Below are 25818 nucleotides of genomic sequence, written 5' to 3' on the forward strand. Positions count from 1 at the left end.
GGAGGGAACTATGGTCAACCTCGAGATCATGTTTCCAAAATGAGGCTGGATTACACACAAGGTGCCAGTTCCCTAATGATGCTGGATTAGACACAAGGTGCAAATTCCCAGATGATGCTGGATTACACAGAAGCCAGGAGGAGTCGTCAGCTGTTCGTGTCCTCGTGGCATTAGTAAAGGCTGAAAGAAAGCGTGCAGCAGCCCTTGAGAATGTAGCTGAGTTCCTGAAGAAGCGAAAAGAGCAATCAGATGCTCTCTTCACCCAAGCCAAAGAAGAGATGGAAGAAGCCAGAAATAAGCTAGCAGAGGCAAAGCAGGCTAGGCGTCTCCTGCTATCTAAAACTGTTGTCAATACAAAATTTCCTTCATAATAGCTAGGTTCAAATGTTTATCCAGTCAGCATGCCTGTTGTGATGTCCGTGCATCTACTGATGTGGCACAAAATGTTTTTTTGGGTCATGTAATAACAGCAATTACTTTCCAAACAATAACAGACGAAGCATTGGACATGGTATAGTTCACGCGCAAGCCCGACATTCCAAGTTCAACTTCCACATCAAACTCATGTTCACAGATATCTGCACATTCATACATAATGTCCACAACCATGTTTCACTTCAAAGCCAAAAAATGTGAGGTGAGTTATAAATAAAGAAAATCCTCTACTAGTTCCTGCTACCAGTGCGAGCACAACAAGTCAAGACCATGCGTAAATTAATTATATTTTAGTCATTTTTTGTGTTCTAAAATGCCTGCCGGCTCGCGGAAGGACGTGTTGCCGGCACACGCACGGATTCAATGAAGGCAGGCGGGGCAGTCTTAAGCTGGTTGCACGCGGCAAGGAGGCGTGCTCAGACGGGCCTGCAGTGAGTGCGGCCCTCTTAGCTGGCGCGCCAGTTCAATGCCTGCGCTATGAGAGGTCGCGTCCGTGTCATAGCAATAACTCCCTCCAGTCGTTTTTTGTTTGGGCATAACAAAATCTTGTTTTCCATTCACATTTTACAAGTAAAGTTCGTGGACAAACTTTGACCCAAAGTACGATGGGGACTAGTAAACTAGAATGGAGGTAGTAGTTTTTTTTAATCTAAGAAGGGTTTCCCCTTCCGATTTTCATTAAAGAAAACCAGCATCTAAATCTAAACTATAGTATTTGCCCTAGAACTACCAGGTTCAACATCTCGCAACATAAACCCATACAACCTCCATAAAAAAAACCATACAACCATACACCAAGGAGGTACGTAGTACTATGAATTCCATTTTCGCTCCATACATATCGTTCTAAAAACTACTTACTACTTATAACGCGCCATTGAAAATCGGAACTCTTAACCCCGCTAAAAAGACAATATTTTAAACGTGGCTACTCGATCTGTGGCAACTGGCGAGCCACCGCGCTCCAAGTCATTCACCTGTGGCCCCGACCATCAACTCCTACGGACCAAATTATCACGCAAGCTGAATATTCCTACAAAGGTGCTCCACCACGTACCCGGTACCCGCGAATGCAGCAATCGTGCCCCTAGGGTTTTAGATTTTATTTGTTAATGTCGCCTTTACGTAACACTCATGTGTGCGAGACAGTGAGAGGCCGACAGCGTGCGTGCGCCTCTTCTCTTCGTATATGTACTCCACCATTTGTCTGGTGTCCAAAAAATTATAATAACTACTAGCAATGTGTCAATGCGTTGCCACACGATCAAAGTAGATTAATACAGTGGCGGAGCTAGATGCAGATTACGCCTGGGGCTGTGCTATGTTGAGTGATAAACTTCTATGATTTTCTATGCTTTGCATGAAGAAATTACAAAGGAAGTTGTTTCTAGGCCTGGGGCTATAGCCCTAGCTGCCCCAGGCCTGTCTCCGCCACTGGATTAATACATATTCACCGATTTGATAGAAAAAAAGTCTAGCTTTGAAATACATATATCACTAAAAATATGTTATGTTTCACTCAAAATATATTCCTTTGGCGGTTTTGATGAGATAAGGGAGGAATGTTGTTGGTTTCAAGATTCGAGAAGTGGTATATGTCTAATTTCTACTCTTACTAGCAAGATGCCCGTGTGTTGCACGGAACATCAGGATCTTGTGGGAGAAAAGGATGAACGAGGGAAGGCCTTATCTGCAAATGTGGTGAAGAGTGCGGGTAAATTGCCATATTTTCCTTCCTATCTGTCAGATATAAATCAGACGACCTACATTGCAGGATGGCATGCCCACCATCATCACCAACTCTATTTTTTATCCCTACTCTTATAATAAGCATTGTCGGTGATGATCGTGTGCCTGCCATCCTGCAATATAGGCCGTTTGATCTATATCTGACGGATAGGAAGGAAACTATGGCAATTTTGCAAAAAGATACCCACACCCCTCTCCACATTTGCAAATAAGGCCTTCCCTCGTTCATCCTTTTCCCCCACAAGATAAACTACTCATACAAATGCATCTTTATGTTCCGTGCAACGCATGGGCATCTTGCTAGTTGTTGCAAAAAGCCCATGTGTGTGAGAGAGAGAGGGCGAGTGGAGGAGGACGGAGTGCATGTTTGACAAAGACACAAGGAGTGTGTGTGCGATAGGTATCAGCTTAAAATGAGGCGATAGTGTGTGTGTGCACGATCGAGAGGGCGTGTCTCAAGAAGGGAAGAAAAATCTACATAGATACAAGGGCGGGAGAGAGACATGTATGTGATGGTGGAAGCACGAGTGTGCGGGTGTATAAACCTATCTAGAGGCTAGCTAGTCGATAAATGTTTGTGAGAGAAATACGAGTCGGGGTGCGAAAGCGAGAGTTTTGTGTGTGTGAGAGAGAGAAGGTAGTCGGGAAGGGGAGTGGAAGCAGGAGTTGTGTGTGTGTGTCTGTGAGAGAGAGAGAGGAGACGGTAGTCGGGGTTGTTTGATCGGTAAACAAATGAATAATGTCAGTCTGGGATGGATACGAAAAGGAGACCGCAACAAATGTTGTGTCTATAGGAGAGATAGAGAGAGTAATTTTAGTGGTATGAGTCATATGTAGAGACATATAGGGTGTGCGAGAGAATCCCATAGAGAGAAAGACAAAGTGAAAGACGAGTGGAGACTGTGTGTTTGGCGGTGAAAAAGAAAGCTTAGGTACCGAGTGATACCAGAGAACAGTAGAGACGTGAGAGATAATGAAAACCGTGTAATGTATAATGATTGGTAGAGTGTGACACTTCTCAAGGGAGACCTTGAGAGACCATGTTTGCGAGGATAGGAGCAACATGAAGTGAGCGTGCGGGTGAGCTGGAGAAAAGAGAGTGATAGCTACCTGAAGGAGCATGCATGCGAGAGAGATGGACGTGAAAGGAGTGAACAAAAAAGGGATTCAAATATTTGAATTCGAGATGATGATACATGTAATCCATACTCGAACCAAAATTGATCTATCAAACATGCATACTCATATGAATTCACGCACATCTATGTTATTTAATATGTAGATATTACTGATCCATACATTTTAGTAGAACATAATTAGGTTAAATTTTTTCGAATTCAACCTTAAGATTTCGAGATCGTTGTATTTGTAAATCATATTATACATATAAAGGAGCAGAATTCTTTTTTGTGCTTTTGAAAGTATATATAAAAAATGATGTATATAGAATGTAATTCCAATTGAAAATGGATCCCGCCCGAAAAAAAATTAGAATACAAACGGGATTCGAATTGAGTTGGCACGGTAAACGTGCACTCTGCAAAATTTGAATGAAGCGGGGAAAGTCGCAGTAATCGCCCGAAACCAAAATCTGTGAGATGGAAATCACTACTACCTATCCCTGCCACGCAAAGCCTATATGCTGGATTTCTATAGGTTTCGATAGGGGTAGGTTTGTAATTTCACCCAAACGTGACGTAACCGCCTCTCAGCCGGATTCATACACGGTGGGCGCCAAAACACAGTGTGTCCTCAGTTGAAATCGACTGCCTCCCCGATTCATATTCATAAACGGTGGGCGCCAAAAACAAACTCTCGGCGGCAAATATTCGGTGTATGCGAGATTACCGTCCTATCCCCAACCGACTAGTGTTGCTGTGATGTAGTAGAAATTTGAAACGGGGGCTAAGTTTGTAAATTTCCTCGCATTTGAGACAAGCGCGCCCTGAATACATGGTTCCCCCCTTCCTCTCTACCTCCCTTTTCCCCATTCGTACTCCGTGGGCACCAAAACACCCTCTCCACCCCACCCTCCTCCGTCCGCCGCCGTCGTCCTCCACCCCATCCACCGCCATCCTCCTCCACCATGCCGGAGCTGATACCCCGACGCCGCCGTCCATTACAAGAGATCGACCTCTCTCATCCACGACTTCGGACCGGGATCCTTGCATCCCGTCCTCTCGCTTCATCCCCGTCGTCGTCCACCTTGCCGGCACCGCTCCTACGACCGTCTCGTCCACCGCACCCTGCCGCCACCGTCTACCCTCCTAGATCTGCTTCCACGCCGTCGACAGCCATCGCTACTGCAGCATCGTCAAATTCTCAGCAGATGCGTACACGGCGCCGCACCAGAGGTGGTACTCTTTCGTATCTGCTCAACTTATTTATTGCAGCAAGAAAATAGATCGCCACTGCTTTACTCCGATTTCTTGTCTTGGTTGCGAAGTTGCCTTTGTCCGGTTTGCACCTTCAGATCCGCCATGGCACGCTCAACACCATACTCGCAATGCTCATGGTTTTTCCCATTTATATTCCACACTAGTTAAATCACATTAGACTAAATTTCAAAATTAGGTCAGTCGATTTTTCAGAGCTTGCCGGAGTTCGCCGGTGCGATCGAAGGTGCTCGGGTGGGGACGGTGGTTGTGGGGGCGGTGGTGGGGCCTCGTCGAACGAAGAAAACTCGACGCGGGTGGGGGCGGGGGTGGGGGTGGTGATGAGATTCTCGCCCCTTGTTAGTTACCCCAAGTGGAAGGTTTGAGATGCAGTGTAGCGGCAGTTTTCCCTTAGCAAAGATGCCAAGGATCGATTTCCCTTAGACTCCTGGTTTCAACAAGGTGTCAACTGCTAACGGCGCCGGTATTAGCAATCAACGTGGACCTGCACACAGATACAAATAACTTTGTCCCCAACGAGTACAGAGAGGTTGTCAATCCCTCCGGCCTTGTAGTTTACAAAGGATCAAACGCAAGTGATAATAGTGATAGGTAATGCTGCAAATAGTAAGTAAAAGCGTAAAGTAAATAGCGGATGTGATCAATGATGGTAATATGGACCGGGGTCCCATGATGTTCACTAGTGATGTCTCTCTCCCAAAGGACGATAAAACAGCTATGCGAGGTAAACAAATTACAGCTGGGCAATTGACAGAATTGCGTGCGCAAACCAATGCTAACTATGCTGCAAGAGAGGTTGAGGTTCAAAGCATGGGCGGTACGCCAAGGTAAGTAGACCAAAATCCATATGCATCTACTACTAATCATCCACCTTGAGATATCTATCCAGAACATCTCGCTGGTATTAAGTTGCGAGCCCCACCCAAAGTGTAAACTCAATGCAACAGACAACTGCATTAAAAGAACTTTGCGTAAAGTAAACAGTCCTTGCACCCGCGGGCACAAGCACCGTTGTTTTCCCCCTTGTGGCAACAACACATCCCCTAGACTCATGTTTCTGTCACTCAAGCTAGTCATCGAGGGGCATGAACCCACAATCGAGCATGACGTTCCCTCTTGGAGTCACTACCTACTACTTGGCCAAAGCAATAAATAGCAACGGAGAACATGCAAGAATTACTTACGAACATAAATATAAAAGAGGTAAATCAAATATATTACTCATACACAATCTGAACATAATCTCACAATCCATCGGATCCCAGCAAACTCAACATAGCAACAACATAAGGATTACATATGTGCCTCGATCATGTAGGGCAGCTCACAAGGTCTAATTAGTGAAGCACAAGAAGGGGAGGAGAACATCACATAGCTACTGGTCATGGACCCATGGTCCAAGGGAGACTACTCACAACTCATCCGGGAGGCGTCCATGGCGGTGGAGAGGCTCCCGGTGGTGATCCTCCCCTCCGGCAGGGTGCCGGGAAGAGTTCTCCTGGCGCTCCGATCTTGGAAGCGCGGCGGCGGCGGAACAGAGACGAGATCGCCAAAAAAGGGTTCCGTCCTCGAGGGTTTCGGGACGAGAGGTAAATATATGCCAAAGGGGAGCGCCAGCCGGGGCCCAGGGGGCCCAGGCGGCCACCTGGCGCGGCCAGGGGCTGGCCCGTGCCGCCAGGCCGCCTGGGGCCCTGGTGGCCCCCCTCCGGCTGTCCTTTGGCAGGGTGGAAGCTTCCGGAATGCTGTTTTTTATATAATTTTTCCGGAATTTTTCTGACAGTTTACCTGACGGGAAAAACTGAAATACAAAAACAACAGAAAACAGAAACTGGCACTGGGGTGCACTGAGTTAATAGGTTAGTCCAAATATGATCAAAAGTGTATGGAAGTGTATAAATATCATAGCAATATCACCCAAAAGAGGCATGGAGCAAGCAGAAATTATAGATACGTTTTGGACATATCAACATCCCCAAGCTTAATGCCTGCTCGTCCTCGAGTAGGTAAATGATAAAAAGAATAATTTCTGTGGTGACATGCTATTAACCATATAAGGACTTTTCATAGTCACATGACAAAAGCTTACTGAGACAATGAGTCTGTAGTAATTTTGCTACCTCACGAGAAAATCACAAAGAACTAAAAGTTCTACAACATGATATTGAAGCATCAAAAAGATTTGTAATGAGCATGGTGTGAAATATGATAAAGTGATGTCTCGCTTGCCCCCTTTAGTGAAGCAAAACATAAATGCAGGGGCACCTTCGAGGTTTAAGTGATGACTAGATACAATAATTTCAGAACAATGATACCACAATCATGCAAAAGACAATGCTACTTTGGGACTATGCACATTACACTAAGAATGGCAATCATGCAATCAATAGTTGGTGCTTTTAAGAGAAGGTGGTGACTCTTGAACCGTGGCTTTTGTTGGCTAGGTTGAAAACCCGTGGTCGGAAACAAAAACAAAGCATGTACCAGAGCTCTTGGTTTTAAAAACAGAGTAAATAATTATTTTTTTAGAATATGCATGTTTCGTCAACGAATGCTAGCAGATAACTCAATCGCTTTTTAAGTCGGACAAGTTTCGGGGAACGGCTCCCGAATGAGGATCATAACATCCTCTTAATCTCCTTTGTTTATCACTACCAAAGTTTTCTGATTTCTCATAGACAAAGCATGAAGGAAGATTCGTGTGTTGTATTATCTTTTATGAGCCGGGTGCACTCAATGCCAGTTCCTTCTCATATTAAGGGCTTGCACATTATACATGCAATCCAGGGGTAAAACTTATCCAACTTAAAAAGATCATGAACTAACTACTACTTCCTCATGAGCTAAAACAGAGGCACAAAAAGAGAAATGCCTTTTGAATAATTTCGAGATGGTACATGTAAGTCTTCGTTAGGAATGGCAGGTAAATACCATGTATAGGAAGGTATGGTGGACTCATATGGCATAACTGGTTTAAAGGATTTGGATGCACAAGCAGTCAGTCCGCTTAGTACAGGTGGAGGTTAGCAAAAGACTGGGAGCGACCAACTAAGAGAGCAATGACGGTCATAATCATGCAGAGCGACAACGCAACATTGAATCAGGCATGGTAGTTATATCACTACTCAGAAACAAAAGATCATCAAGGCTTGACAGACTTTCTTTACAGTCTTGAATATGCGTGAGCATACGCCAAGTCAATCAAAATAAATTCTCAAAGGAAGATATTACTAAACCATACCACATCATAGGCAAACAAATCATGTTGGTACTCCAATAACATATTGGAAACCTCCTAGCTATTCGAGATTAACCATAAGAAAACATAAACTACTAAGCACCATTATGCATGTAGCATCTTTATCATAGACATATCAATCAATCCAACAGAAGCGAACTCTCTTAATAAGATAAACATGACAACTAAAGAGAGTTCAAGCAACCAACTAAACAAAAGCTCTTTAAAAAGATAAGCATGAAAATTAAGAGCTAAGCACGATAGTAGCTATTGAAAAATAAAGAACACACATAGCAAAGATAGACATGAAAATTCTATGATATGTTCTAGTTGAAGTGGAGCGTGTTTCTCTCCCACATAAAGAAAGCTGAGTTCCGACTCGTTATTGAAAGCTAAAGAAAACTAAAAAGGAAACCAAAAGCAAGACGCTCCAAGCATAGCACATAACATATGAAGTGATAAAAATATAGTGGAACGGGAGACGAACTGATAATGTTGATGGAGAAGGGGATGCACGGGGGGCATCCCCAAGCTTAGACGCTTGAGTCTTCTTGAATATTTCTTGGGGATGCACGGGGGCATCCCCAAGCTTGAGCGTTTGACACTCCTGAATCTTTTTATCATCTTCCCTCGCACACTTGAAAACTCCCTTCATACACAACTCATCATAATCTGATTAGCGAGGTTAGTACCCTTAATAAAATAATTGTTCCTTGCTGGAAATAAGAATATTCTTGAAGGCCTACTGTTTCTCGAGATTACCAAAAGGTTTTTGCAAAGAAAAGGCAAGCTCAAGGCTCGCAAAATGAGGAAAAGGCAAAACAGGACAGAATCTGTGAAAAACAGAACAGCAGGTAGTAAATGACTTTTTCGGGGTACTTCTGCAACTCCAATCAAAAAACTCAGAACAGACGCTTGAAAGACAATTGTATAGAGCACGCTGTCGAAAAAATTCAGACCAAAAAGATGACCTGGTGATTTTATACGAATTTTTCTATCCAAGGACAGAATCTGTTTCCTGCACAGCGTGTCACAACTTTTGAACTTTCTTGCAATCAGAGGCTATACTTGGCACAAAATTGAAAAGCAAAGATACAATGATGATGCTACTGTAGTAACAACATCAAGACACAACAAAAGCAAAACAAAAATTTTATTCATGTGGGTTGCCTCCCAAAAGCGCTTTCTTTAATGCCTTTAAGCTAGGCATAATGCAAAGAGATCAAGTTTTATCAAGAGTAAAAGCATAGCTAGCCCGTGTAACGGACTCAAAAGGTAACTTAATCTTCTTTCGAGGGAAGTGTTCCATCCCTTTCTTGAGAGTAAATTGGAATTTTATATTCCCCTCTTTCATGTCAATGACGGCACCAACGGTACGTAAAAAGGGATGTCCCAAAATAATTGGACAAGAAGGATCACATTCAATATCCATAATAGTAAAATCAACGGGAACGTAATTGTCATTGGCAATGATAAGAACATCATCAATCCTCCCCAAAGGTCTCTTTATGGAGGAATCAACGAAACGAACACCAAAAGAACAAGGATCAAAAGGTTTCAAGTTAAGCATATCATATATCCTTTTGGGCATAACGGAGGTACTAGCTCCAACATCACACAAAGCATAGCAAGAGAAGTTATTCAACTTAATTTTAATCGTAGGATCCCAACCATCTTCTAGCTTTCTAGGTATGGAGGCTTCTACTCTAAGCTTCTCCTCCCTAGCTTTGATTAGAGCATTAGTGATATGCTCTGTGAAGGCAAGATTAAGCGTGCTAGTACAGGGATCTCTAGACATCTTGTGAAGGAAATCAATAACTTCCGTAAGAGTGCAATTATCAAAATCAAGGTCACTACTATCAAGTAAAGTGGTAGTGGTGTCCTTTAGGTTCACTTGTTTGGTAGTTTCTACAATCATAGCATCACCATTAATAGGTCCATTGGGACTAGGAGTGCATTGGGTGCTAAGAGTTTGGATATCCTCAACAACTTGTATAGTAGCAACAGTGTGGTGGGTAGGAGGGTTCTTAATTCTATCTTCTTCCTCCTTTTCTCTAGCCCATCTCTCTTTAAGTTTAGCCAACATCCTAATGTTTTCATTAATTTGCACTTGAATAGCATTCATAGGAGTGACCTTCCTCTCCTCAAGAGGAGAAGTTCTAATTTTAAGCAATTCTACTTCATGGGCTAAATTGTCTACCTTCAAAGAGAGATCATCTAGTTTGTTTAGTTTTTATTCTACACTCTTATTAAAGGCTTTTTGAGTAGTAATGAAATCTTTAAGCATAATCTCTAGTTCAGTAGTGGAGTTCTTAGTGCTAGGATAAGCATTGTTGTTCCCATAAGAATTAGAGGGGAACGGTCTAGGATTGCTACCAAAGTTACTCCTATAAGCATTGTTATTAAAATTGTTTCTAGAGATAAAGTTCACATCTACTTGTTCTTGAGCAATCAAAGAATTTAAAGGAACATCATGAGGATCAACAGAAGATTGCTTCGAAAGTAGAGACATGATCAAGTCAACTTTTTCATTTAGGGAGGAAATCTCCTCGACAGAGTTTACCTTCCTACCTGTTAGAGCGCGTTCGGTGTGCCATTGGGAATAGTTGGTCATCATCTCATCGAGAAGCTTTGTGGCAGCACCAAGTGTAGTTGACATAAAGGTTCCTCCCGCGGCCGAATCTAACAAGTCTGCGAGGTAAAGTTCAAGCCTGCATAAAAAGTTTGGATAACCATCCAAGTAGTCAAACCATGAGTAGGGCAATTCTTGACAAGAGATTTCATACGTCCCCAAGCTTGGGCAACGTGTTGATTATCCAATTGTTTGAAATTCATTATGTTACTTCTTAGTTGGATAATTTTAGCAGGTGGATAGTATCTTCCAATAAAAGCATCTTTGCATTTGTTCCAAGAATCTATGTTGTTTCTAGGCAAGGATTGAAACCAAATTTTAGCTTCTCCTCTCAAGGAGAAACGAAAAAGCTTAAGCTTAACAATATCACCTTCTATTTCTTTATACTTTTGCATATCACAGAGTTCAACAAAATTGTTTAAGTGTAAAGCAGCATCATCTCCAGCACCGGAGAATTGTTCTTTCATGACTAAGTTCAGTAAAGCAGGTTTAATTTCATAAGAAGGTGCTGAAGTGGCAGGTGTAGCAATAGGTGTGCAAATAAAGTCATCGTTGTTGTGACTAGTGAAGTCACACAACTTGGTGTTCTCGTTGGAACCCATAGCAGCAAGCAAGCAAGATAACTATTTTTGTGATTTTTGATAAAAGATACTAAAGCAAAAATGAAAGGTAAACTAACAAGACTAAAAAGACAAAGGTAAAAGATAGCGTGCAACTCCCCTATCTCGAAGAGTGGAGTCCCCGGCAACGGCGCCAGAAAACTTGCTTGATGAGCTTCTCGCCCCTCGTTGGTTACCCCAAGTGGAAGGTTTGAGATGCAGTGTAGCGGCAGTTTTCCCTTAGCAAAGATGCCAAGGATCGATTTCCCTGAGACTTCTGGTTTCAACAAGAAGGTGTCAACTGCTAACGGCGCCGGTATTAGCAATCAACGTGGACCTGCACACAGATACAAATAACTTTGTCCCCAACGAGTATAGAGAGGTTGTCAATCCCTCCGGCCTTGTAGTTTACAAAGGATCAAACGCAAGTGATAATAGTGATAGGTAATGCTGCAAATAGTTAGTAAAAGCGTAAAGTAAATAGCGGATGTGATCAATGATGGTAATATGGACCGGGGTCCCATGATGTTCACTAGTGATGTCTCTCTCCCAAAAGACGATAAAACAGCTATGCAAGGTAAACAAATTACAGCTGGGCAATTGACAGAATTGCGTGCGCAAACCAATGCTAACTATGCTGCAAGAGAGGTTGAGGTTCAAAGCATGGGCGGTACGCCAAGGTAAGTAGACCGAAATCCATCTGCATCTACTACTAATCATCCACCTTGAGATATCTATCCAGAACATCTCGCTGGTATTAAGTTGCGAGCCCCACCCAAAGTGTAAACTCAATGCAACAGACAACTGCATTAAAAGAACTTTGCGTAAAGTAAACAGTCCTTGCACCCGCGGGCACAAGCACCGTTGTTTTCCCCCTTGTGTCAACAACACATCCCCTAGACTCATGTTTCTGTCACTCAAGCTAGTCATCAAGGGGCATGAACCCACAATCGAGCATGACGTTCCCTCTTGGAGTCACTACCTACTACTTGGCCAAAGCAATAAATAGCAACGGAGAACATGCAAGAATTACTTACGAACATAAATATAAAAGAGGTAAATCAAATATATTACTCATACACAATCTGAACATAATCTCACAATCCATCGGATCCCAGCAAACTCAACATAGCAACAGCATATGGATTACATATGTGCCTTGATCATGTAGGGCAGCTCACGAGGTCTAATTAGTGAAGCACAAGAAGGGGAGGAGAACATCACACAGCTACTGGTCATGGACCCATGGTCCAAGGGAGACTACTCACAACTCATCCGGGAGGCGTCCATGGCGGTGGAGAGGCTCCCGGTGGTGATCCTCCCCTCCGGCAGGGTGCCGGCAAGAGTTCTCCTGGCGCACCCGATCTTGGAAGCGCGGCGGCGGCGGAACAGAGACGAGATCGCGAAAAAGGGTTCCGTCCTCGAGGGTTTCGGGACGAGAGGTAAATATATGCCAAAGGGGAGCGCCAGCCGGGGCCCAGGGGACCCAGGCGGCCACCTGGCGCGGCCAGGGGCTGGCTCGTGCCGCCAGGCCGCCTGGGGCCCTGGTGGCCCCCCTCCGGCTGTCCTTTGGCAGGGTGGAAGCTTCCGGAACGCTGATTTTTTATATAATTTTTCCGGAATTTTTCTGACAGTTTACGTGACGGGAAAAACTGAAATACAAAAACAGCAGAAAACAGAAACTGGCACTGGGGTGCACTGAGTTAATAGGTTAGTCCAAATATGATCAAAAGTGTATGGAAGTGAATAAATATCATAGCAATATCACCCAAAAGAGGCATGGAGCAAGCAAAAATTATAGATACGTTTTGGACGTATCAGGTGGGGGTGGCAGAGGAACACATGCAGTGGGGCCGGTGGTTCGGCCGGCGGCCCGTGCGGTGTTCTGTATGGGAAGCACAGTATGTTCCTTGTCAGGAAGGGGAGCAGGGACACCTGCAGTCTAACAGATGATAGAGTTGGCCTGTACGTGGTCGATACGCTTTCAATTACTAGCGGCAATACAAAACCATAATTTCCAGCCATTTCCACTTTTCCGATTTATATATCCTGGTTATGGTGTACCCCTGTTATGTACACTATGATCTGCCTAATTGTTGTGTGCTCTTGTTATTATGGTTTGGCAATAAACTCTCTATACAGTATATTATGAACCTATCATTTGCTAGCTATCCTTACTTCTGGAGCCTATTTTTTGTGTACTTGTGCGAGATTATATAAATGCACGCACCATATTACAGCACACATGAGCTCTCTCATCAGAATCCAGTGATAGCACACAAGTGTTTACAGGGGCGCCCCTATATTAGAATATCATCTGCATTACAAAGATAATCTCACAACTATTTATGTTTTCATGGTTCTCAGATATCATACGCAATTACAGTGAATATCAGAATCCGCGCATCATAAGAATATTATGGAACACTGCAATGACTTACAAAATTGGCACCAAGGCATTGAGTGTCATTCTGGAAGCAATGAAACTCTTACGCTCCCCACCTGTTGATTCTTGTTCAGAATATCATCCTAATGACTATTCTAACCTCGAGGAGTCAAAGGCAGATGGCCTGTCCTGTTCACCCATCAAGGTGCCTGTTCTAATTTGGCAAGGTTTTATTGATTGCGTGTATCTTGCATATGTTGTCTTGCATTTATTCTACTTTGTTGCACCGCCATCTTCTTAGTTTACTCATCATATATGTCGAGATGCCATGCCCATACATTATCAATACATATTCCATCTGTCATCATACCATGTTTTTCCACTCAAATGTTGTTCTGGTGCATCAGACATCAAAAAGGAAGAGGGTGATTGCCGAACCTGAAGGAGCACCAGCAAAGCCCTTGAAAAACGTGGTGGTGCCGGAGAAATCAGACAGCACCCCACTTATATTGGCTGTACAACCACTGACACAAAACGTAGGACCGACTCCAGCAGACTGTACCCATACTTCACTGGCCACACCACTAGCCCCACCACACAGGACCTGCACTCCAGCAAAAGGTATACCGATTTCATTTTCCATAGCACCAGCTGTACCATAGAAAAATCCCACTCCAGCAAAAAGTACAGCAAGTCCACCGACCGAAGACCTATCGCAACTGCAGAGATGGCCAATTCCTGCAAATTGGAACCCCATTCCATTTATTCCCAGTTTAAAAGACAATGCTTTCTATGTTGTTAGGGACTACGTGCATATATTCTCATCATGGGAAGATTATTGTGAAGACAAACACCATTTTCACATCTTCATGTCCAACTTATGTGTAAGTGCTATTATTCATGGTTATTATTTTCCTGTTTTCTGCTGATTGAACACATCAATGATTTACATTACATTGTTGTAACTAGACGAGGGTCAATCTGGATAGTCATGACGAGCAAAGCTTGCTTGTGCTATTCAAGGAAGCATTGTAGCAGTATTGGTGTTACCTGAGGAAATCACACTTTGATGGAAAGTCTACAAACGAATTTCCGGTGAAGTCTCCTGTGCTAAATTTAGAAGACATTGAATGGAAAAACCTTGTTATGCACTGGTCTCGTTCCCAGGATGAGGTACTGTCTATGAAATCACATGACAATTTGAACTTCTACTTTTCCGCATGTGCCTTACGGATCTTTTTTGCAGGAAATCTGCTCGAAGAAGAATTCCGGTTTGACAAGAACGATAGGATATCACAAATATGCTGCCCGCTGCTTTGCTTTTATTAGTACCTGTTGTCCTGTATCACTGTACTTGCATACATACCTGGTTCATTATGTGACAGCAGTATGCATGATAGCTTGCTTATCAATTGTTCGCTCCAAATTATCTTATCTGTATGAATGGTTACATTAGTGTAGAATATATCCAATGCCAATGTTTTTTTCAGCTCTGCATTGTTCTTGTAAGTACATGTTGTCCTTTATCAGTGTACTTATAATGACAGGTAGGTGTTCATGTACCATCACTCTGCAGCTTATTTTCCTTTGTCCTCCATTTTCTACACATCAGATCTATATTTACTCTTACCATAAGGTTGGTACTGAAGAAGTTTAGCTGTGCATTACTCTTGGTTGTACCTTTTGCCTGTATCGTTGCACTTACATTTATAGCTACTTGGTTATGTAGCATCACTCTTCATCTTATCTTAAATATTCTCCATTTTTCGTATATTATCACATCTATATTTACTCTTAACAAAATGTAGAATGAAGGCAATGCTTTTGAAGAAGATTCTGTGGTAAACTTCTTGAATTGCCCCCCCCCCCATCAGCATGGACAAGTCCTTTATAGAGCCTGTCTTCACCAATAATGTAAGTTTGTCCATCTCAAGCCTCCAAACTTTGTTGTATATATTTGGTTAGGCATGACTGCAACAGCTGTTTATTTTTGGTGTTTGCATCAAATTGCTTGTTTAAAGTTTATTATATGTAGTTCATAAACAAAAGTTCGTCATTTCTTAATTTAAGTTTTCAGTTGTACAACCAAGTTCCTTCTTCATACCATGTAAATTAAACTATACAGAGCAAGTGATCTTCTTTTGCACTGCATGTATGCTTCTGTTCTTCATCTGTAATCCAGTGGTGTGGTGAACCTACCCACTACAACACAGTGTCATATTCTGCAATGTCTTAACTATGAACAATGTCATATCATTCTACTATTATTTAAACCGTCTCTTTATATGCCAATCTGAAATGGTATAAATTGACAACACACTAACCATTGATACTTATGAGTTCTTGATCTGTAATCCAGTGGTGTCGTGAAGCTGCCAACTCCTTCACAATGTCATTTCCTGCCATGTCTTGACCTGAACAATACCATATTGTGTTAATGCAAATTTAAACTGTGTCACTTTATTCGTCGGTAAGAAATGTGATGAATTGTCAGCACTGATACTTTTATGTGCAAAACCTATCATCTGTCTGCTTGTTTATCTTTCAGAGTGAGGAAGATATAAGTGTTGAACAAGTGCAGTCTCATCATCTTGCTCAGCTGCTTGCCCTGCAGCTCCCCAGCAGGGGTAACCTTTCTTGAACTCTATTGAAGTGCTGTCGGTTTTGTATATTATTTTGTCGGCGTGTTTATTTGCACTGGTGGCGATCTTTGATGCCCAGTGTATGTAATCTGCTGTCTGCTTGTGCTTTATTATCATAGTGGCGAACTTTGATACCCAGTGGATGTAATATGCCGTAATTTCTTTATTGTATAGTCTAAGTTTTTTCTTATTCACGATGTTGCAGTTATTACTGTATATATATCCTGTCTTCGCAGTAAACCGGCCAAACCATAAAATTACGGTACATAATCGGGCCGTCATGCAATCACGATGTAGGTTGGGCCTGAAAACGTGCCGATCAGCTCATGGGCCGGCAGCAGCCCGAAATGAACCCCGGCCCATGATTGTGCGAATCTAATCACGGGCTTTTAACAGGCCGAAAAATTGTCTCGGTCCTTGTTTGGCCCAATCAGATATCAGCTGCGAGCAGGCCGGATGCAAACCGGGCCGTAGTTAGGCCCAACTGTATGACGGGCTTTTAACAGGCTGAAATTAATATAGGGCCGAAATGTTAAACAGGCCCTTAACAGGGCAAAACTAATATCAGGCCGAATTACTAAGTGGGCTTTAGCAAGTCGGCCCAAAAGCATAGTGTCCAGTTGACGGGCCGAATCTGATATGGGCCATAATTGAGCCCAAAGCCTCTTAAAGGGTCGGACCTGATCTGGGCCGTAATTTGGCCCAGAACATGGTAGGCCTTTAACGGGTCGGATCTCATATGGGCCACTATTAGGCCCGGAGCGTGGCAGGCCATTAATGGACCGGATCAAATATGGGCCGGCATTTGGCCCAAAACGTGGCAGGCAGTTAATGGGCCGGCCTACTAGGGTCCACAAAATCTTGTGGGCCTACATCTAGGCCGGCCCATTAATGTCGGTGAAATCTCGTGGGCCTTTAGCTGGGCCGGCCCATTATGACCCACAAGAATCTTGTGGGCTTTACCTGGGTCGGCCCATTATGGCACAAAAAAATCTTGTGGGCCTTTACCTGGGCCGACCCATTATGTCCAGCCAAATCTTGTGGGCCTTTAGCTGGGCCAGCCCATCATGGTCCGCAAAATATCGTGCGCCTTTAGCTGGGCTGGCCCATTATGTCCGCAAAATCTTGTGGGCCTTCAGTTGGGCCGGCCCATTATGGTCCGCAAAATCTTGTGGGCCTTCAGTTGGGCCGGCCTATTTAAACTTGATGGGCCGGTCCACGTGTCAAACATATCATAGGCGCGTCTCGCCCATTGGATGAGTTGACACGTGTCTCCTCCAGCCAATGATGATTTTACACGTGGAAAATCCCCATTGGTCGGGGCTGTTAACAGGTTATCGGATCCAAAACCCAACCCGATAGCTTAACGACGTTTCGTTATGGTGGATGCCACGTGTCAGTCACCCTTGACGAAAGCACTTCTGTGACGCGTGATTTATTGTCATGAAAGTGGACACTTCCGTGATGATAATTTTGGTAATGTCATGGAACACTTCTACGACAGCACATGTATGACTATCTTGATTCTGTCATAAATTTGTCATGGATGTACATGCATGATAAAAAAAGCGACCTACTGTGACAAACACGTATCATCACGGAGGTGTATTTTTTTTGTAGTGACGTATTTTGTTGTTCCATATGTGTATTGGGGTAAGCCCGGCAACCGGTTTATCCCACACCTCCTTCACCATTTGATAGAATCCATCTCGATGCAACCAACCAAGTTCAAACTTGAACTTGCGTCTGTGTTGTAGTCGAGGTAATCCAGTGGTTAAGAGGATGGGTGCATGGTCTGAGATAGCCTCTATACGAGGCAGAGCATGAACAGAAACCATTGGGAATTTGGATTCCCAGTCGGTATCCATTAAAACGCGATATAATTTCTCATATGTCGGCTCTGGAAGACTATTCGCCCAAGTGAATTGTCTTCCAATCATGGAAACCTCTCGCAAATCTAGACCGTCTATGACAGCGTTGAAAAGGAAAGGCCAATGATTAATAAACCTACCTCAGCTTTTCTCATTTGGAAATCGTAGCAAATTAAAATCCCCACCAATAAGAATGGGGTAGGACTTATCTTTCGCTAGATTAACCAGTTCATGGAGAAAAACGGCCTTGAGCTCATCCTAGGCTGCCCCATAACTGGCGACGAGGGTCCATGTGAAGTTCTCAGCTTTGTTTTGGATATGGAGTTTAATATGAAACTCTCCATCCGAACTAGCCAAAACATCCATAATCCCTGTGTTAATGCCAAGCAAAATGCCCCCAGAACGACCTCGAGGTGGCCGTGAAATCCAATTATAGTCTATCCCACCAGCAGGCGGTTAAGCAGACTTACTGAGAAATCAAGTCTCCCCGTTTCAGACAAAGCCAAAAAGTCTAAATTGTACTCCATATTACATTCCGCTATGAATAGATGTTTAGCCCAGTCACCAAGACCTCTGCTATTAAAGAACATGCCATTCATGGAGAAACAATAGGAGATCTAGAAAATTTTGCCCTCTTAGAGGGTTTACGACTTTTTTTTTTCAAATGACTGGATTTGGATTTATGACCGGAAGCTGTAAGCTCAATCAATGAGCTAAGCCCGGGTTCCTCCAAGGCCACATCTGAAACCTCCCCTACTACATGAGCGAGTAGCTGACCATCTGATGTGGCATGCAGCTCCTCCTCATCTAGATGTGAGATAAAAGATTTGCTAGAAACTCGTGGAGTAACCTTTAGTCGGTCATATTCCAACTGTCTCAAAGCGTTAGCGGAAATAGAAATATCATTCTCATTATTTCCTAGACTAACACTCACATTACTCAATTTAGAAATGATGGATGTAGTAGAAAAAGATAAAAACGATTTAGGTGATGAAGAAGTACCTTGATTGTCGAGGTTCTGCACTACTTTACGCCGCATAGCCTTTGCCAATGAGTCCTCATCGGTGTCCGTCCTTCCATCGTCGGCCACTGCATGGCGGCCACTGCGGCGTGTGGGTGTCACACCTGATGAAGAATGTCGCGCCAGAATCTCCGCCGGAGGAGAGGTTGAGGGTGTAGTAGTAACCCCCTCCCCGGCAGTCACAACCTACACGCGACGCCGCCGCAGACGATGGCGTGACTGGACACAGGGCCACGGGAGGAGCGAGTATGGATGAGGCAGACTCGTTCGGCTCCATCTGAAGAAGAACATCCGTGGACGCTAGCATCGACTGCGACCGGAGAGGAGCCGTGTGTACAGCGCTGCATGGCTGCACACACGAGCCCACCGCTTCATGTCCCAACACACCCGTAGCATGCATGCACGGCTCGATCTGAGCTGCATGCTGGGCTTGCTCTACCCGAGCCACTGGATGCCCGGTCTTCAAAGGCGCCGCTACAGGGCACCCGTTTGAGCCTGCGGCTGCCTGCACCGGCTTGGACACCGCCGGCTTGGACTGCGCCGTCCGTGTCTCCATCCTGTCTACCTCCTTGTCACCAAGCTCATCATCTTTCTTGTTTGGCCGTTCGTGAACTCGATATTGATTGCTTCTCTTACTTCCTGATCCATCTTCTATCCCTTTATATATACTCTCAGTCTCTTCACCGGACACTCAAGTTCATGGTTTAAGAAAATGAAACATCATGAAATTGGTGGTTAAATAGATCCTCGAGTTGATCTGGTAGTAAAATTATTATTAGGGTACCAGATTGTTTACAAGTTGGGAGCTCTGATTACTGAATCGTGGGAAGTTCAGAACTTCAGATGCGATAGGCGCATGTTTTGATGCGTCTTCGAATTTGATTTCTTATTTTTTTGGTGCAGGATTGCACAAATCCTGCCCGATAAAATATTTAGCTGCCGTGAGAAGAGTAGAAGAGAAAACCCTGCTTTCCACAAAGTGTGATTCTAACTGTGGGTTTGATGGTTGGCCTCATGCTCCTATGGTGATCTTGCTGTTCTGGTGTTTTTTTCAGCATTATATGTTTTCCAGGTAAGAACATGGAACCCGACATGGTGATCATTATTTTCTAGATGGAATTTAGAGTATGATGACAATGGTGTGCCTCTCTATCTTAGGTTAATATAGGTGGATTTATGTAATTGTAAGTAGTATGAATTTCCAGTTTGTGTTCTTAACACATCTTACAATTCTCTCATAACATGAGAACACTTGTTTCTACGTCCAAAGCTCAATTCCCTCTGCCCCTCACACGGTCTTTCTCGAGATTGGAGTGAACTTCACAATCCTTGGTGTACTTAACATATTGCAGAGATGTATTGTTGTGCGAAGATGATGGTGGAGATCACAAAGACGGAGGTGGCTGCCAGGAAGGGGCTGGAATTGGCGGATGCGGTGCCACAAGTAAAACTAATTTTCTGGTTAATAAGTCTAGGTAAGAAACATGAATATTCATGGGTGTGAAAAGTAGATTGCACCGCTTCCACATCCAAGACACAATGGGACAAATCACTTATAGTAGAAGTTATTGATGACAATACTTAAATATGCTTGCATAGTTTCTAATATTATAGCGTCCAAATGAACAGGCGCAGCAACGCGAGCCTTCAATGATCTAGTATATTTGAAAAAATCAGCCTGACTGAACAATTTGTCGGCATGTACCCAACGAACGCTATCATTAATCACTGGATCATCCTCCAATCTCGACGTCTTTCAAAGACCTTGACGTTCAGGTCTAATTGGCCGAAGAAGTCACCCAGGTCGTTCACGCCGCTGTCGCTAGTTGCATACTGAGCCTCGGACAAAGTCACCATCACGATCGTAGGAACTCCAGCCGATCAAATGCTTGATGCAGAAACCCTAGCGGCGTAGGGGAAGTAAAAGGAGTGTTGTTGCCGTGGCATTTTCCCTCTCTAGCCCTTGCTCACTCTCCCTCTCTGCTGCGTTCAACCCAGGAAGAAGAAGACGGAGGTAGAAGAAAGACACGGTGACACGGTGGTTTTTCCGTCGGCGCAACAATGCCAACGCCACGAGCTTGTACTCGACTCCACGGCTGTTACAACGAACCCGTCGAGGGTTTTCTACCCGGGGTAGACGCTGGACCTGACCCCCACGTCTACACCCACCTGAGCGCTCGGTCCGGCCCGCTCTGGCCGTGCCCACCCCGCGCACGATCGCGCCCTGGACGCGGCGAGCCCTCAATGGCCCAACTCGGTCACCCTGACCCGTTCATCAACAGCCGCTCCTGTTCCTACGGTGCAGCATGCACAGCGCATGCCCGCACCCCAGCCTACTCACGCACGCACACACGCACGCCCGCCACGCTCCCGATCGGTCCAGCGCGAGCACACACGCACGCCCGACACGATCACTGTGGCTTATGCCCAACACTCACCCCCCTAATCCACGAACTACAGCAGGCACTACAAGAATTCAGTTAATACATGACAGTCTTAATCTGTCATGGACATGTGAAAAACTTTCATCGAAGGGTACTCATGACAGACTTGAAATCCGTCATGTATATCGCGTCATAATTTGACCACCATGTACTCCTTGACGGATCATCCAGACCGTCACGGATCCATGACAGATTTTGACTGTCATGGATGGCACTTAAATAACATGCTCATAACGGCGTTAACTTGTCTGCCACATCATCATCTGACATGGATATTACGTGGCAGCCCATGAACTAAGTGGGCCTCTTCAAGTTTCGGCCTGCTAAATTTCAGCTCGGTCCAAGACCCACAGCCCATGTAATAATCAACCAAAATGGTATTTCAGCCCATTAAATTTCAGTCGGTTGATGGCCCACTGATTTTGGCCGACAAATTAGCCCATCTCATATTTCTCTTGTTCTATGCAAACTTTCAGCCAACACAATTTTGCAAATGATGGAAAATACAACAGAACTTAAAATTACAGACATTTCTGAATAATACACATATGGAGGAGCAAAACGAAGACATTCAATCTACAACGGGTCCTAGAAATTCTCAGGCGGAGAGCACCATTTTGGAGATCCATCCATCACTGTCATCATCTGAGACACGCCACATCGTCTGCCATATCGCCTCGACCATGCTCTTGGGCATCCCATCTCCACCGACGAGAACAAGTTGAACCGTCGTTCTCTGCACATGGACAACCAAAAACTGCCTCCAAAAATCAGAAGTAAAACAGAGGCAACTGGAGCTGGGGTGGGGCAAGCGCCTCACAGCTCCAAGGTCGGCGAAAAAATCGGTGGTGAGGACGCCATAGCAGACGGACGCGGGCCCGTGACAATGAAGGGTCGGCAGCGTCCAAACACGGCACATCCCCACGGTGGCAGGTTGGCGCAGCCCCCTCGGCCAGGCACCTTGGGAGTGATAGCTCAATGCAGCTTAGCGTGCCAGCATCGAACGAAGGGGGTTTGACTCCACCTGCACATGATGTGGGGGGGGGATTAGGAAAAGAAATCGGCTCGGTGGTTCAGTGAGTGCTGAACCAAGATGCCTCTGTTGTGGCTCAATGATTAACCATCTCACCAGTGCCATATCCTGCCGGCCACCGCGGGAAGTGGAGGTCGTCGCTTCGGAGGCAACACCCACCGCGACGCAGCTCTCAGGGACGGGTCGCTGCCCCCCGGCGTCCAAACGCGCAACTCCCGGACGGTGTGGGGGCGGCCTGGACGTCGTGCCGACGGTGCGTGTCCGGTGCCCTGATGAGGCCTCTGAGCCGAGAGGAGCTCGGAGCCTGGGAGGGGAGGGGAGGGTAGGAGGCGACTGGAGAAGGAGACAAGGAAGGAAGGTGCTGGAACCCGGCGGCTATGGGGGAGGGAGAAAGAAAAGGGATATGGTTTGTGCGCGAACCATTGGATCTCGAAAAATCGAACGGTGGAGAGGCTTGATCCATGTGCGGGTAGGCTCGGCCAATCAGAAGGCGTCGTTTGCGTCGCGCAGGATCTCCCCTCGGCTGAGAGCATCTGGGCTTTAGTTGACTTTACCCCAACATCAGTGAGGCCGCCCAGAATTAAATTATTTTCTCTATTTCCAAATAACTAATTAAGCCCACCTTCTTAAGTAAATTTCAAGACTTATTATACATACCACAATAAAAAATTACATGCATATACTAAATGTATGCTATTTTTAGATGTTACAACAAATTCCTAAATAATATACATTTTCTATAGTTCAAATGAGTTTTCGCATTTCTATTGAAAATGATTCCAATTAGAACTACATGTATCTCTAAATGTTTTTAAAATTTTCAAGAAAATATATATTTAAGTTTATACGTTTAATTTTATCTTGTATGGTAAAAAAGCATGAAAAAATAAAAAAAAATATGAAGAATTCAAACTTCTATTAGCAAACAATGGGAGGGAAATGATAATATATACAAATGTGGTCAAGCAAACATGTAAGTTGTCATTAAATCTATATTATCAAAAATTGATGCTTATTCCTTACTCATTGTTAGCCAAATGGTTAACTTGTTGAATAATGGTGTAATATCCAGATATTTTCCAAATTTCAACTTCAAATGATTCCTAACTTTGGTATTTCCAAAATAGGAATAACTTATTACATATAAAATATGTAAAATGATGTGTAGTGCATAATAGTGCAATTTTCAGATAGTTTCAAAATTTCAAGTTCAATTGGTGAATAAATGTTTATGTGGACTTCAATCTTTTTTGAAATGTCTAACTTTTACAAAAGCGATATAAGATACTCCTTCTGTCCAAAAACAAGTGTCTTAAGTCTAGTACAACTTTATACTAAAGTTAGTACAAAGTTAAGACACTTATTTTGGGATGGGGGGGGGGGGGGTAGTATGTTAGATGTAAAGAACATTTGTAGCCTTTTAGATATGTAATTTTGAAAAACTTTACGCATGGTATGAAACTTTGGTGTTTCAAAAATAGGGGGGTACAAATTATTACATAACAAGATGGAATGAGTGTGTGTTAGTGCATAATAGTGTTGTAAATTTAAATTGTCTTTATTGCTACCATCTGTTCAGCTAAAATGGTTAAACATTTGCTGCTTATTGTGGTGTATAGCATATATGTGGTTGTGTATAATTGCGAATACAAAAGGAACTTTTTTGGAATATCGTTGTAATACACCTATAAGTGTTTTGAATAATACATTTTTGAACCTATTTTCCAACGTATGCTTGTTTTCCAATACATCAATAATGTTCATTTTGTAAGCAGTGTATGTCACAACTTTTACAAAACCTTTTCAATTTGTTTACAACCTTTGAGTCTCATATGAGGGCACCATGCCGAGTTTCATGTTTTTCAAACTTCATTTGCATTTTTCGAAATTAAGCAATATGTGCATGCAATGTTCGAGGTGATGTCCTGGCACCCTCTTGCTTGGATATTTTTTTTGATAAGGCCTAAACTTAGAGAGAGGCGTTTTGGAGGCCGAGCTCCATGGAGGCCTTTATTTTTGAAAAATTCAAATTCAAACTTTTATGGTTTAAAAAATTCTTAAAAAAATATGCGTGTATGTAAGGATGTAATCCACATGTGTGTAAAAATTCAGGATGAAATACCATGAGTTGCGACCTGTATAAAAAGAGAAATTCATGGCCTGGGAGGATGAATAGTATCATGTGTTAAATAGCCACAGATTTGTCCTTTTTGCACAACCCTCATTTCAATGTATTTTGAACTGAAAATTTACACACATGTGCGTCATGCCTTCATGTATATCTGTATTTTTTCCCAGAATTTTTTAAAATGTAAAATTATGAATTTCGATGAAATTTCAAATTTGAATTTGCAGGCCTCACTGGAGGCCGAGCTCCAAAAGGGATTTCCGCTAAACATAGACTTGCTAACACACAAATGATTTTTAAACCATTTTGGTGAACTTTTTCATGCATCTACAATTCAAAATTGAATTATATTCATTACTTTCACCATCTTACTTTCACCCACAAATGCGAATTTACGTAGCCACTTGTTATGAAAAAAGGTTTTGAAGCTGATTGGATATATTTTTATAACCCATAATGTTCGAAAAAAAACTTATTTTTACATACCCACCTATTTACAAAGTCTAAAATCGTCACTTTGCATTCAAACTCGGCCCATTTCCTCTGGAAATCATAATTCTTCTTGGAGATCTTCCGGTTTCCAAATAGTGCATGTTGCAAGTTTTGTGAAACGCTCTCAAATTTTACCATGGTGCCTAAGGATGATGTAATGACACCATGTCAGGTTTCATTATTCCAGAATTTGTTTGCATTTTCTAGAATAAAAAAGTCAATAAGCTCTGTGTTTGAGGTCGATCCATGGCACCCTAATGTTTGTGAATCCTCTTCTTTTCTTGGATAAGACCTGAATATAGACTCGTTGACAAAAATAGGATTTTTTTAACCCACTTTTACCATTTTTATGCACTTTGTTGTTGAAATTTGAATTATGTTTGTTAAATAATAAGAAACGCACTTAATGACTAAAATATAGTGAACAAGCCCCTAAAATGATAAAATTTGACATGGAACATGTTATGGTGTCTCTTGAATGTACAAAAACATTCAAGGTCCAACGATGAATCATTGCATTCAAACCCGACCCATTTCCTCTCGAAACCATGTTTCTCGGGAGATGTCCCAGTTTCCAAGCAGTGTACGTGACAACTTTTGTGAAACCTTCTCAAATTTTTACCACGGTCTCTAGGGATCATATAATGACACCATGTCAGGTTTCATGTTTTTCATACTACGTTTGCATATTATGGAACATGTGATGGTGTATATTGAACATGGAGAAGTTTCAAGACCATCAAGAGAATGCAGAG

At 43.3% G+C, this 25818-nt stretch overlaps 1 long non-coding RNA gene across 1 annotated transcript; it reads right to left on the minus strand.

The window, feature by feature from the left end:
- Positions 1-21769: 21769 nt before the first annotated feature.
- Positions 21770-22861, minus strand: LOC123115678 (uncharacterized). The gene is made up of 2 exons (XR_006456697.1): positions 22540-22861; positions 21770-22434 (listed from the first exon to the last, which is right to left on the minus strand). It is a non-coding gene; the product is annotated as an uncharacterized lncRNA (long non-coding RNA).
- Positions 22862-25818: the final 2957 nt, after the last annotated feature.

Source organism: Triticum aestivum, chromosome 5B (assembly GCF_018294505.1).
Source record: "Triticum aestivum cultivar Chinese Spring chromosome 5B, IWGSC CS RefSeq v2.1, whole genome shotgun sequence".
In the NCBI taxonomy this organism is placed as follows: Eukaryota; Viridiplantae; Streptophyta; class Magnoliopsida; order Poales; family Poaceae; genus Triticum; species Triticum aestivum.